Here is a 13,638-nt window from a genome sequence, read left to right as displayed (position 1 = left end):
CCCCAGCTGGCACCCCATGCCCCCCTGCACGGGGTCCCGTCCCCAGGGGACCCCCCCACAGAAAGCTCCACTGCAACGTAGATAAACCACCCCGAAAGCGCGTAACCTGAGTGCTTAACCTGGCTGTGTTTTGATGAGCTCATCTGCCAAAACTTCGGCTCATGCTAGGTGGAGGCCACTGACTTGCCAAAAAGGCAGGAAATCTGTGGCACTGCTAGAGATCAAACTGAGATTTCCAGAGTGATATTTAGTTGTCTTGACCATAAGAATATCCTTCCATTCTAAGACTTAACTTTTGAAATTTAGTGGAACCCAAGTATATAAATAGGTCCGAAATAAGGCCAGCAACTGCACCCTGCAGCTTCATTTCAAATTCTCAGGTAGGTTTCTTCAAAATGTGAAATTTTCTGCAGTTGTTTTTTCTTGTTATTGATATGTACAACATTGATATGTACAATTTAAAACCAGAATATAGTAATTATTATGTGCCCGAGAAAATGAGCTGAAGAATTCCTAGTCCAATAGCCAAGGAAAGATAGAAAACAATGTAACTAGATAGTTATGTTTTATAAGCAATTTCTAGAATTTAAGAGCTTCCATACTGTGTCAGACCAAAGGCTTTGCTACACCAATATCCTCTCTCTGACAGTGGCCAAAAGTAGAGGCCTATGAAAGTGCATTAGTACAGGGCAATGTCATATGCTAGTCCCCTTGAGCACTTTCCCTGCCACCGATGATTTCCAGCTCAGAGATTTTTCTGAGGCAGATGCAGTTCCTACACATTTAGGAACCTTCAGTGGATTTCTTTGTCAGGTACTTGTCCATCTTCCCTTAAAACTGTATAAACCTTCAGCATCTACAACCTGCTGTGGTGACAAGTTCCACAGGTCAACAAACATGTTGTGCAAAACCCTGCCTCCTTTTGTGTATTTTCAGCCTGGCGACTGCTAGTTCCCTGATGCTCACTAGCTCTTTATTGGAAGAGACGTCCTTTACCTGCCACTTACAATTGTATAGCTCTCCATCATATGCCCTGCCTCCTTCCCCCACTGAAGGAGTCTAAGTTAGGTGTGCTTTATGTGAAAGACATAAACATGTCCTTTTTTCAGTCCTAGTGCAGGGACCAGAATAGCACCAAAAAGACGATGGGGCCAAACTCTTCTTGGTAGGGGCAAATGGAAAACAAGGAACAACAGCCACTTGCATTGGGCAGCTGTGCTGGGCAACAGCTGCAGCTTGGGAGGGTCGGATTGCACATCAGGAAAAACTTCTTCACCAAAAGGGTCGTGCAGCCCTGGAAAAGATTGCCCAGAGATGTTGTGGAATCGCCGGCCCTGGTGGTTGCAACACTTGGCTAGACAAAGCTACAGCTGACCTGATGCAGCATTGGCAGTAGTCCTGCATCAAGTAGAAAGCTGGACTAGATGACCTGCAGAGGTCCCTCTCAACCAATATTTCTATGATTCCATCACCATATTCAAGATGCGAGCAAAACATGGATTTCTGTGGCAGCATAAAGGTGTTGTGTTCTCTGGTGATTTCCTAACGCTTAAAGTATTTTATTTGATTTTTTGACAGCTGTTGAGCACCAAGCTGATGCTTTCATGAAACCATTTCCATAACTCCAAAACTTTCTCTCCTGAGAAGTAGTGACCAGATCAGAACCTGTCTTTTCATATTTGAAATAAGGATTGCTTTTCCCCATGTGCATCACTTTACATTTATCTACATTGAATTTAATCTGTCATTACATTGCCTAGTCACCCTGTTTCATAAAGTTTTTCTGCAGGTCTTCAAAGCTGGCACTTGTCTTTATTACCCTAAATGACTTAGYAGGCTCAGCAGACTTTGATTACTCTGATTACTCATTCCTTTTCCAGCTCAGTTATCAATATGTTGAATAGTGCAAGACCCAGAAGATTGTTACTGGTAAACTACCACCTATGAGAATTGATTCCTTACTCCTATATTTTGTTTCCTATCTTTCAGGAAAAAAAGGCTAGCAGAGATTTGTTTCTGTTTATTGAATTCGGTGTGATGGGCCCAGTGTGTTTCTGCTGCATCACTCTGCTCCCTCCTGCTTTCAGAATCTGTGCTGGGTTATTTTATGTTTTCTTTTTTTAACTTGAAAGACTGGCTAATAGTAACAGATTTGACTCCTGCTTTCACACTCCTATCTCTTCCCAGATGCTGCTCAGTGAGAGCTCACAAGATAAATGAAAAGTCTATAAAAATAATTGTTTCAGAAAAATTAGAACATATTTATGAACATAACACATATTTTTATATTGTTTCATTTATGAGCAGGGTTCATAAATTCTGTTTCACTACTTCTGCTGATATTTTAATGCTTGTAATAACAAGATTATACATTTTGAATAGTTCTTAGTAAAAATTTAGAGACCATTTTTTAGGAAAAAAAATTAATCACATTAAAAAATTATCTCAAAATAACCATAGTTTGTAAAAGGCATAAAGAGTATGTATTTCAGAATACTGAGTTTTCAGAAACACACTGTATAACATACATGGTAGGGCTGTAAAAATATAATTGTTGTTGGAATACTTCCCGTATCCTAATTTTATCCTTGAGAAGTAATTTTATCTCATTAGAAGATTAGAAGCCCTTTTGGTATTTTTACATGTTCCAAAAATAAGTTTAACATCATGTATCAACTGGAAGATATTCACTTGGAAGTGAGCTTTGAAAGACTGATAGCTAAAAAAATAAAGTTAGAGTAAAAATAAAAGCAAAGCTGCACTAACATCAAGAATCTATTGACTTTCTATCAAAATTCTTCCTGAGTATCAAAAAGAAAATAGAGTAAAGCAAGTTTTTACCATCAGATTTGTACCCTGGATTTGAGTGAATTCACAGAACTGTAATATTCTTAGCTTAAAGTAGATAATCTACCAAACGAGCTACAGAATGTTTCCAAATAGGATTCTGCTCAATTTTTCACAAGTAGGAATTTGAGATAGAGCTTCGACTTTCCATTTGGGCACCATACGCAGGGTGTGGAAGTACCGGCCAGGCAGCCGCTCCTGGCATGTAGCCTGGCCTCACAGCGCTGGAGGAACACGTTCTGCTCTTATTGTGGCTCTCGCACACATGCGAGAAATGCTTGATCAAAGCAAGAAAATGCCTTGCCCACAGTCTCAGAACTGTATTCTATGCAGTGCATTATGTCTCAGCAGGCAGATGTAATGACCCACAAAATATTCTGTCAACATATGAATTATGGGAACAGAAAATAGGCAGGTACAATTCAGGAAAACATTTAAAAGTGCATAGATCATAAAAAGAATGCAAACGCCTATAACCAAATTAAAAGTTCAGTGCTTACTCCCTACCATATGCCACAATTAGGGAATGAGTTTCAGTTTCCTTTCATTCAATCCCTTATCTTCCACACATGTACTTTATGCCAAAATTAGTGATGATATGGGCAGTGCAGGCAAACTACCCTTCCTTCACACTTTAATTCTGAAGCTAGATCTGGGTGCTTTTCCAGCTCAGCTGATATCATACGTATTTCACTTCCTTTCACTTCCTTCTCTTGTCCCAAGAAGACTATTTTTTTTTCCAGTCCCCAAACACTATTCTTGGGATACCTCATTGGTTCATGATGAATGGATGTGAAATAATTCCTACTGCTTTCAGAACAAAGGGATGTGAAATACAATAGGTCTTTCTTACAGAATCAAGAATGGTCTCCATGGCAGTGTCTCTTCGGTGGCAGTTTGTTGCCACAGAAGCCCTTTTGTTATGTGGACCAGTTGGAGTTGGTTATTGTGCTGTTTGGAGGATGCCGTGACACAATGCTGACCAGTTAGACTAAAACACTGAATGAAGCAGACCTCTGTTAGAAACCCTAGCTTTGACGACTTGGAAAAGATGCAAGAACTGCAATAAATTGCATCATTTTTTTAACAGTGCACACAGTGAGGATAAAGAGGACAGTGACAGCATCACTCGCTCAGCAGAACTGTGCATAGGACAACGGACTATCACAGTGCAGGCTGGTGAGGTAGCCACTGATTTTAAATTGTGTATAGGTGTACAAGGGAATGTGGTGCCAGAAACAGGGATATTAGCAATGACTGCAAAGTAGTCAACACAAGAACTCACAGATGAAAAAAAAAAAAAAAAAGTGGGATGTGAAACTCTGGGCATCTAGTTGTGACCTGACTTTCACAATATGAGTCTATGAACTAGATTTTGGGGTAAATAACAGACTAGAAGAAAATACTTTGTAATAGTACAAAGAAAAGAAGTTCCCATTTCTGAGTTAAAACTTGTTAAGCTTGGGGTGAGATCAAGAGAATGCTTTTGTTAGAGAGGCAGCAAGCAAAAATAAATGTGGAAACGTATAAGGATACTACCTATAGGAGAAAAGCTCTGTAAGGATGGAAGTGAATTAAGAGCCTAGCCAACATGTAAAAAGACATGTACTTTTCATGTCCCCCTACAAGAGAGGCTAAAAAGGCAACCAGACAGGCTCGTTGTTCTGAGATTCATGTATTTAGTAGAAGAGCAGAGTGGGTTGTTCACTCATCATTGCTTAAAAAAAAAGCAAAAACTAAAACTCTTACCTGATATTTTGCATCGTGGAAATTATATAAATATATACAAAGGGAATATTTTCCTCAAGGAAAATTTCCACAGGGAGAGGTATTTCTGGAGATATGTCAGATGGCAAATATTTTCGTATGCATGATGTGCTGACAGGTTGCAGGCAGGTACTCTAAGGAAAAAATATATATATTTCTGTGAGCATACCACTTTGAAAGAAACAGTTTCCTCCGACTGACATTCTCATTGTGCTCAGCACACAGGCAGTTTCACTGGAAAATACAGTGAATTGTGGATGGTATACAGAGTTCTAAGATATCCATAAATGACATTTTGATGTGAGGGGAAAAGAGTAGAAGTACATGACCAGAGACTCTGGAAAAAGTCTGATTTTGCCTGGCTAAAGCTGAGCACTAATTCTCTCCCCAAGCCTCTAAATTCCTATAATGGAAACTGCATACCTCAGAGGAACATTAATAGAGTGATGTTGACATGTTAGATAAAATAAGATTTTAGCTACCATCAGCATGATGGACCCAACAGAGGAGTACAGGATTCCCAATCTCACTATTCAAACTAGCAGAGGGTCAGTGTGAGTAAAATGCACATCTTAAAAAGAGTCTGAGAAATCAGAGGACTTAAAAGCAACATCTGTTACCTGAGATAACATGACATTGGGCAAGTCCATGCTGCTTCCAAAGAGGTACTTCCAAAAAGGAGCCTGAAGCAATCTTCCTCTAGAAGTATGGTCAAAAGGAGCAGTTACAGAAATTGCATTTTCAAGAGCTCAAAAAGAAATGGAGATGTTGGCCTAAATCCATGGGTAGTAAGAAATACTGTCTTTATTTACGTGAGGCCAGTGTTAACTGAAGGTGACCATAAACCATTTACCACCATCACCAACATGCCCAGGAGAGTACAAGATTAATTTTTCCGCTACAGCTGCATGATTTATCAACTGAATACAAACCTGAGAGAAAAACCACACCTTAAAAGAACCTTTTACTTAACCACATTGCAGAACAGGATTGCATCAGAAGGTAAATCTTTTTGTTTACTCTTAGTAAACTGTAGTTATGAACTAAGATTTGAAGAAAATCTGGAGATGCCATTTTAAAATTCCATTCACAACCCCAAAAGAGCTGAATGTTTCTGCTAAAATTATTAACAGTTTAATAGGTTGTAATGTTGAAATTTATAAGATTTCACTTTAGACTTCAAACTTAATATTCCACAGAGGTGAGCACAGACATTTTATACCTCTCAGAGCCATAATTATTATCTGCAGACTAGGCAAACAATGCTATAATCATTGCCAAAAGCCGCGGTGGATGCAGCGTTGGGGTTGCCAAGTATGCCTTGCTGTTTTCCAGAAGGTGTTAAGGGTACATTTTATATTTGGGTCTCTGAAGCTGGCAAGAGAAACTAGGGCCAAAAACCATCTAGGACACATTTTTGATGTAGCTGTACATCTTTTGTTTCGCCACCCCACATAGCTTTCTCCTGTTTATTCTGTTCTTATATGCTCCCTGACCTGTACTGCATTAGACAGAGATGAGTGATGCAGGATTCAGCCGTGCTGTTAGCTGAGGGGAAGTACAGCTGCAGCTAGAATGATAGGGGAGCTTCTTTGTGGGCGATACTGTGCAGGAGATTCAAGCAAATACTCATAACTGTCCTTTTTGGCTCAAAAATCTCTACATATTTCTAATAGTTTTAAAGCTGTTWGTAGGTTTTCAGCTTGCTGCTGGAATCGTTTCCACATGCTAACAGCCCAGTGAATAGTTCAACAAGGAAAGGGAACGCAGAAATGCTTCACCCTAATCAGACTCTCCTTTGCACCTTCTCAATATCCACTTGTGCAATAGTATTAGTGCATAGAAGCCCATATCCTGTCTGTCATTCTGTCTGTGCTACTGCCCTATGGATTTCTGAAGGTCTAGTATCATTCTCAAGAGGTTACAGGCAGCAGTGTCCTCCAAGGGAACCCACGGATAAACGTGAATAGATACCGAGGGCTGGTTTAGCATGCTTTTGAAAAGCCTGACCTAAGTCTGACCTTTATCTTAGTCAAGACATGTCCTAAAACTCTCCAGCAACCCATCTGCTTTCACTGTCACTTGTTACGCTCCCTTGGTTCAGGCAAGGTACAACCCTTCGCAGTCACAAAGAGGCTTACTGGTGCCTCTCTCAAAGGCATATTACTGTGACAAGGGAAAGACAAAAGGAGCAGGTTACAGCACACATTTTTTCCCTGTAGCATGCAAATAACTGACAATATATGTTAATTGCCCTAGCAAAAAAGGAGATAGAAATTAGAAAGCATGTGATTGTTGCACCATTCAGATGTTGTTTGGGAAAACTGTAAATTCTGGAGTAAGTTTGGAGGCAAGTTAGAAAAATGAGCTGACTTAACCATGACCTGAGCTGAAGTTTTTGGAGAGAAAGTTCTGCTTCTATTCTTTGCTGCCTGAAAGCTCTCTAGTAAAGTTGTCGAGCTGTAACACTCAGGGAAACATGCAATGCAAGCAGTGCAGAGCAGGGCACTAATAATAGAGCGAAGCTGTTTACATCAGACTAGTGCTTTCAGAGGTGTTATCTAAACCACGTCAAATCAACAGTAGTATATTGGTAGCTTTATTATTCCAGCTCACCCACGCTTTCCATTTTGAATGACATTTTGAATTAAGCATACCACAGAAACCACCTTTGGTGGTATCTTGCACAGCTCGATTATCTCATACCAGTATAAGATTCATCCCAGCTGATATATTTGGTCTGCTTGCTGGTGCAACTAATAAACTGGGAGAGACAAAGCCAAAGCCAAAGCAAGACAGTGGAAGGCCTTTTGTTCACTTCACAGGCCTTTGTGTCAGGTCTCGAGAGAGAAAAATGGTTGTAGAGATTTAATAACCACACAGATTCTCTTCCTCTACCCATTACAGATTTTGGCTCCTGATTAACTCCAGTCTCCTTGCACACTTTGACTATATTAAAGCAAAACAGATGCGAGGAGATTGACTTCAGTATGAATTTCATGCAAGTTTAAATAAATGGAAAACTATAGCCACAACTTGTAATGGAAAATTGATACTCATCTTAAGAATTATCACCCATCCACATACCTCTGCTCAGCCAAGATTTTTAAACTAACAATTGCACATGACTCAGTTACCAAATCCTTATTAACAGTGTGTTTACACAAAGCTCCCTGCGGTGGGGTTTGTCTGTCTCTCGTATTTGTGCAGACCTCACCTCATTTTCAGCAAAGGCAAACATTTGCACACGTTTAGATTATTACCAGAAGTTGTGGAACTGCTCACTGGATAATCCTTCTCCATCTCAGTAAGCATAACCTGTTTGTCTTCATCTGTGGCTTGTGTCTTTCCACTTCATTTTCATGAAGGCGCTGAAGATTGCTGCGGTGCTGCCTCCTGTCTCCGCCTSTAACATCGTTCAGGAGCTTCCACTCAGTGTGTGTTTGAGCAAGCACTGTGATGCTTCCTCTGCTCTCCCATTCTGTGACACCTTGAGAATAGTCATCACAGGCTATCGATGGGCTGAAACCAAGCACGCAGACTGTTAGCATTTTACTGTCTTTCTGCAGACTCTTTTCTGTCCATATCCCATGTAAGATATGTATCAGCAGGTGACTGTAAGGCTGGTTCAGGATGGAGATCCTATAAGCAATAGTAATAATAAAGTAATAATAATAGTAAATTAATAAATTAATTTTTGCAGCATGGGATGAAATGCAGATAAGTGTAATACACTGTTTCAGTTGCCACAATAGTGTAGTTTGGAAAAGATTTGAATAGGTGCAGTTACTCGGCTTATGCCAGTAGCTATTCTGTTTTAATCATAATGTACTGATAGCACTCTGTTGCAGCAAAAACTCTGCATATCGCTTGAAAATTTTGATTTTAGCAATTTATGAACTGCCTCTAAAAATATGTCCTCAGTTGAAAGTTGCCATTCAAGCTACAGCCTAGGAGCAGTCCTGTTTAAACATACTAGTTCAGATATTTTATCTAAGAACACAAAAGATATCTTTGCTGTTCCACAGACTGTTTTTTTCATTTTTGCATGTTCAGAACTGACTTCAGTGACATTATTCTGAATTTCAATTATCTCTAATATCAGCTTTTCAAAAATATAGTTTATTTACTGTGCATCAGCTTTGCACTTCCTTGCCCTCTGTCGGTGAGTGCTGAGGAGCAGCTGGAAGTCACTGACTGCAGTCTCAGAGATTAGAGAAAGGACTACAGAATGCCAAGAGCATCTGGAAATGCCCAGCCCTTTGATTTATTTGGGCAAATAAATGCTGAAGGCTATATGCCTAATTTACAGGCTTACAGCAGAACAAAATGCCCCTGGCCTTCCAAGTTAAACAAGCACCTAGCCAGGAGAAAGGCTTCCAGTTTGCTAACAACAACATAAATGCAAGGGAGTCTTCTATGACATTGTAAAACTCTTCCAGAAGGTGAGGGTCCCGTGTCAATGAGCTCCTCTCCCCATTCGTTTGTAATTCCTTGTTCAATTTTATTTCCCTTTTTCTCAACCCTGGAAGGCCTGACAGTGTTTACTGCAGCCCACGATGGGTTGTACAAACCCCCGAGTGGCCAGGTGAAGCTACAGAGGTATTAGCGTCTCAACTCTCTTGCACTTTTCCTGCAAGAACTGTCAAATCACAGGGGAAAAGTTAAAAAAGGAAAGACTCAGGCTGGTTGGCTTGACTGGGGCTTAGCACATGACCAGGCCCAAATTTTCCAAGGTTGGATGCACCTGACTTAGGACTAATGTGTTTACTTTGCTGCCTGGAACCTGCTGAAAATCTGAATAGGGATATGGCAGGCAGCAGCATTTAGAAAGGGGGCATCTACCTTCTGTAAATGCATTTAATCTCCTTTGAAGTTCATTCAGTAAATTATTCAAACTCCCCAAGCAATATGGTTACACAGGCCTAGAACAGGAAAACCATTGTCCACATGTTGGCCTAACTGTGTGTGTAAATGGAGCATTGCACACTTAATACATATAATGTATACATTTGCAAAGAAACCCAAATAATGCAGGCATAGGCTAYCTTTAAGAACGTTAAGAGCTCAATTTAATTAAGCCATTTGGTTCATTTCAGTTCCCCATGGCACAGAAATACATTATGCGTTTACTAACAGAGTGATGTGAAACTAAAGAAACAAATGTAATGGGTCAATTTTCCAGATAAAGTTCACTACAGCCCTCTAAATCTTTTCAGATTATGTGTACAAGCAGAGTCCATCACAGATGCAATTATGGATGCAAACGGAGCGGAGGTCACACCACCTTCTCCATAGGAAAATTCCCCTATGGAAGTACACTACTCATCCAGATTATTCACTGGGCTTCAGAAGGCAAAGTTTATTAAACAGCAATTGTTAGCAATTGTCTAATATTACATGAATGTGACTCAGGTTAAAATATGAAGCACAGAGAATACAATCCAAAGGGAATAAGATAATACCAATGGGCAAATGCAACATCTTTTAATTATTCTAGCATATTTTAGCATAGGCACACTTTGTTGACTTCAGCAAATTGCATTCCTGCTTAGTAGCATTATTATCTTAACTCTAAAATATTCAAGTAATATTTTCCCAAATGAGTTTTATTAGAAAAATGTTACGATATTCTCAATGTATCGTATTTACTTCATTTTTTGCTTTTTTTTCTTTCATTTTCCAGAAGGAATTAGAAATACTGGATTCAGTTCCACTGACTCAACTCTTTCTAGTAAAATGTACAGAGTTGCAACTGGTTAGTCTCAATTTATTAATTCTAGAAATGGGTCTTTTTGAGATGAAATGCTTTTTTTTATGAAATGCTCCTATTTTGCTTCAATAAATTATTCTTTTTCACTTCCAACATATAACTGTAAAAGAGATAAAAATTAATGAATTACTGCCATGAGCTACTAAAATAGTAAAATACTTTTGGATAAAGGTTTTAATCTGTAGAGTGGGCCAAACTTTTCTCAGCTAATTCACCTATTTTTTTGTTACTGAAGCCCATTCTGCTATCCAAAGAATAATCCAGTTTTGTTAACATTTGCAAAAAGCAAATTCCATTGCTTTGTAATAAGCAAACCTTACTAAACTGACAATATCACTAGAAATTTCAATAGTCTCCTTAGAAATTAAGAAATTTTTAAAAATTGAGTTTAAATTGATATTGAATCAGTAGTTCAGTAGATTAAAAATGCTATATGGTTACATCATTGTTTGGCCAGATCGCCAAACCAAGAAAGGAGGCAACCAAATCACAGAAGTAAAAGGAACAAAGAATTATTTATTATTAACCCTGCATCAGATGATCAAAGAAAATCAAATCAAAACCTTCTTCTTCCTTCATTTCCATCTAAAATATCTTACACATTGCAGTGAAATTGAAGTAGCTGGCAGAGGTAATTTCTACCCATGTTGATTTTAGGCCCTAGCAACAGATATTGCCAAAAGTGGTAAAATCAGTTTAGCTAGTCTTACACAGCCCAGTAGTTTCTGAAATTACAGACTCAGTGCTATTACACAATTACTTTTTAAATCCCACCTTTGTATTAAACTTTTTTTTTCCTATATACGCTGCATCTGAGCTGACCAAGTTATCACTGAATAGATGTTTCAGTAAATAATGCTTATGTTTCTGCAGTAGCAGCTCTGAATGACTGTACTTTCCTCAACGAAGAAAGTATTTGTTGATTCAACAGAAGAACCATTAACACTGACATTATTAAGGAAGATTTTTAAAAGTATTTACATATTTGACTGGTCCTCATGACGAAAAAGCTTTCCATCAAACACAAACACAGATAAAGAATGGGGTGGGGGGGAGGGAGAAGAACAGGAAAAATAAGCTTTGTGTGTTAGGGTTTTGTCATCCTTCTGCTACATTGTACAGGACTGTGAGCCTGCAGTGCAGCACATTACACTTTCAAGGCTGCATAACCAAAAGTACTTCTTTGTCTTTCTCAAGTGTTTTATATGATGAATCTGAAAAGTTTATATGTTTCAGACATTGCTGATTGATCAAGAGAGCATTCAGGCCCTTATTTACAGGCAGAATCATATCTTAGAGGCCAGTTGGAGAGCATGTGTGATCTTGGGACAGTCACTTCTCATGCAGATAGAAAGTAGTTATAGAAAGTTGCATTCAGGGTGATTCATCTGGGACGTTCACTACGGCAATCTTCTGGTCTCTGAACACGGGGAAAAAAGAGAAGGAGGGAGTGTGGGGCTGCCTTTGCAGAAAAAGGCCTTCTGCCTTCAATTACTGGTTGATAGCCATATGATGGAGCATCTCTCTTATGAGGAAAGACTGAGAGAGCTGGGCCTGTTTAGCCGGAGAAGAGAAGGCTGAGAGGAGATCTTATCAACGTGTACAAGTATCTGAAGGGAGGGTGTCAAGGGAATGGGACCAGACTCTTTTCAGTGGTGCCCAGCGACAGGACACGAGGCAACGGGCACAAACTGAAACACAGGCAGTTCCATCTGAACATGAGGAAAAACTTCTTCACTGTGAGGGTGCCAGAGCACTGGAACAGGTTGCCCAGAGAGGTTGTRGAGTCTCCTTCTCTGGAGATATTCAAAACTCGCCTGGACGTGATCCTGTGCAACGTGCTCTAGGTGACCCTGCTTGAGCAGAGGGGTTGGACTAGATGATCTCCAGAGGTCCCTTCCAACCTCAGTCATTCTGTGATTCTGTGATTCTGTGATCTACTTTGGGTGTTAATGTCAGGTTTGGGCCTTCACAAGCTCACAAAAATAGCTGCAAGCCCCATCATGTCTTGTCATTCACTCCAAAAGCATCTTCTGTTCTCTAAACACACTGGAAATAGACTGAACAAAGCCACTATCAATTGCCCCATCACAGCACCAGGCATGAAAACTGAGGGAGCCTCACTTATCTTTATACAGTGTGGCTTATACTCAATTAAAAACAGTGAACTAGTAGCAAAGATCTGCTTTTACATTTTGTCAGCATAAGCTCTATATAATAAAAAATCATTAAAGTATAGCCAAGGAAAAATTCTCATTTGAGTTATTCCTCTCACAGCCTGTTACTATCATAACTGTCCATTTTCCAGTGCATTCTTTAGAAATGAAATTGCACATGGATTGAACTCATAATAGTTTTAGCATCAAAGAATAAGAGCTTATAGAACTTACATAGCTACAGTGTGTCATAAATCACAGCTTCCATAGAAATGTTAAAATAACTGAGCYAATAGTATCATAAAGAGTTTCTTGAAAATGAATATAATAAAACTAATTGTGTGCAGTAGGCTTCATTTAAAAATTAACAATAGATATCTCTTCCATTTTGTTAAGACTGTTTTAATACCACTTTAATGCATCAATATGAGTGTATGGGAGTAAACAGTACCAGTTTCAGACTCCTCACTGATATTACCGTTCATTCTAGTGACTGTTCTCAGTCAACTATTTCAGTACAAACTAACCCTTAACCTTAACCTGATACATCCCTTTGCTTATGTATTTCTGGTAAAACAAGAATCCAGTATTGCAAACCCTTTTCTTCAGTAGAATCCCATGTTTTCAATTTTGATTGAAAACTTGAGAAAACTGGAAGATTGAAAAACTGAAAGATTGAAAAYCTGAGAGATACATACATAAGCTACATCAGGACTGTCAATACCTCCGACACAAACTTTCCATATGCTTGAGCTCTCTTCATCCYGAATTGCAGCAAAGTCTCTAAACATCTTTCATGAAATTTTATCAACTTTCTCTGTATTTCCTCCAGAAATTGGATTTATCGATGGAGGAGAAAAGGGACTCATGCTGAGTACTCACAATATTGTGTAGTTTTGTCTGCTCCCATCTGTTGTAGGGTGAGACGATAGTCCCTTTCTTCTCTCTGGTGGCTATCAAAGGAAACTGTTTGACTAGATTAGAGACAGGGAAAGATAGCAAGGCATATGGCACAGAGCAGAGGTATTAACCAAGGCTTCTAAGGGTCAGTGCAGAGCAATTACATGAGGTTTTTTAGCTCTGAATCTGTCAAAA

The sequence above is a fragment of the Apteryx rowi genome, unplaced genomic scaffold (genome assembly GCF_003343035.1).
Source record: "Apteryx rowi isolate R43461 unplaced genomic scaffold, aptRow1 scaffold_512, whole genome shotgun sequence".
Taxonomy (NCBI): domain Eukaryota; kingdom Metazoa; phylum Chordata; class Aves; order Apterygiformes; family Apterygidae; genus Apteryx; species Apteryx rowi.
This window is presented reverse-complemented; position numbering follows the sequence as displayed.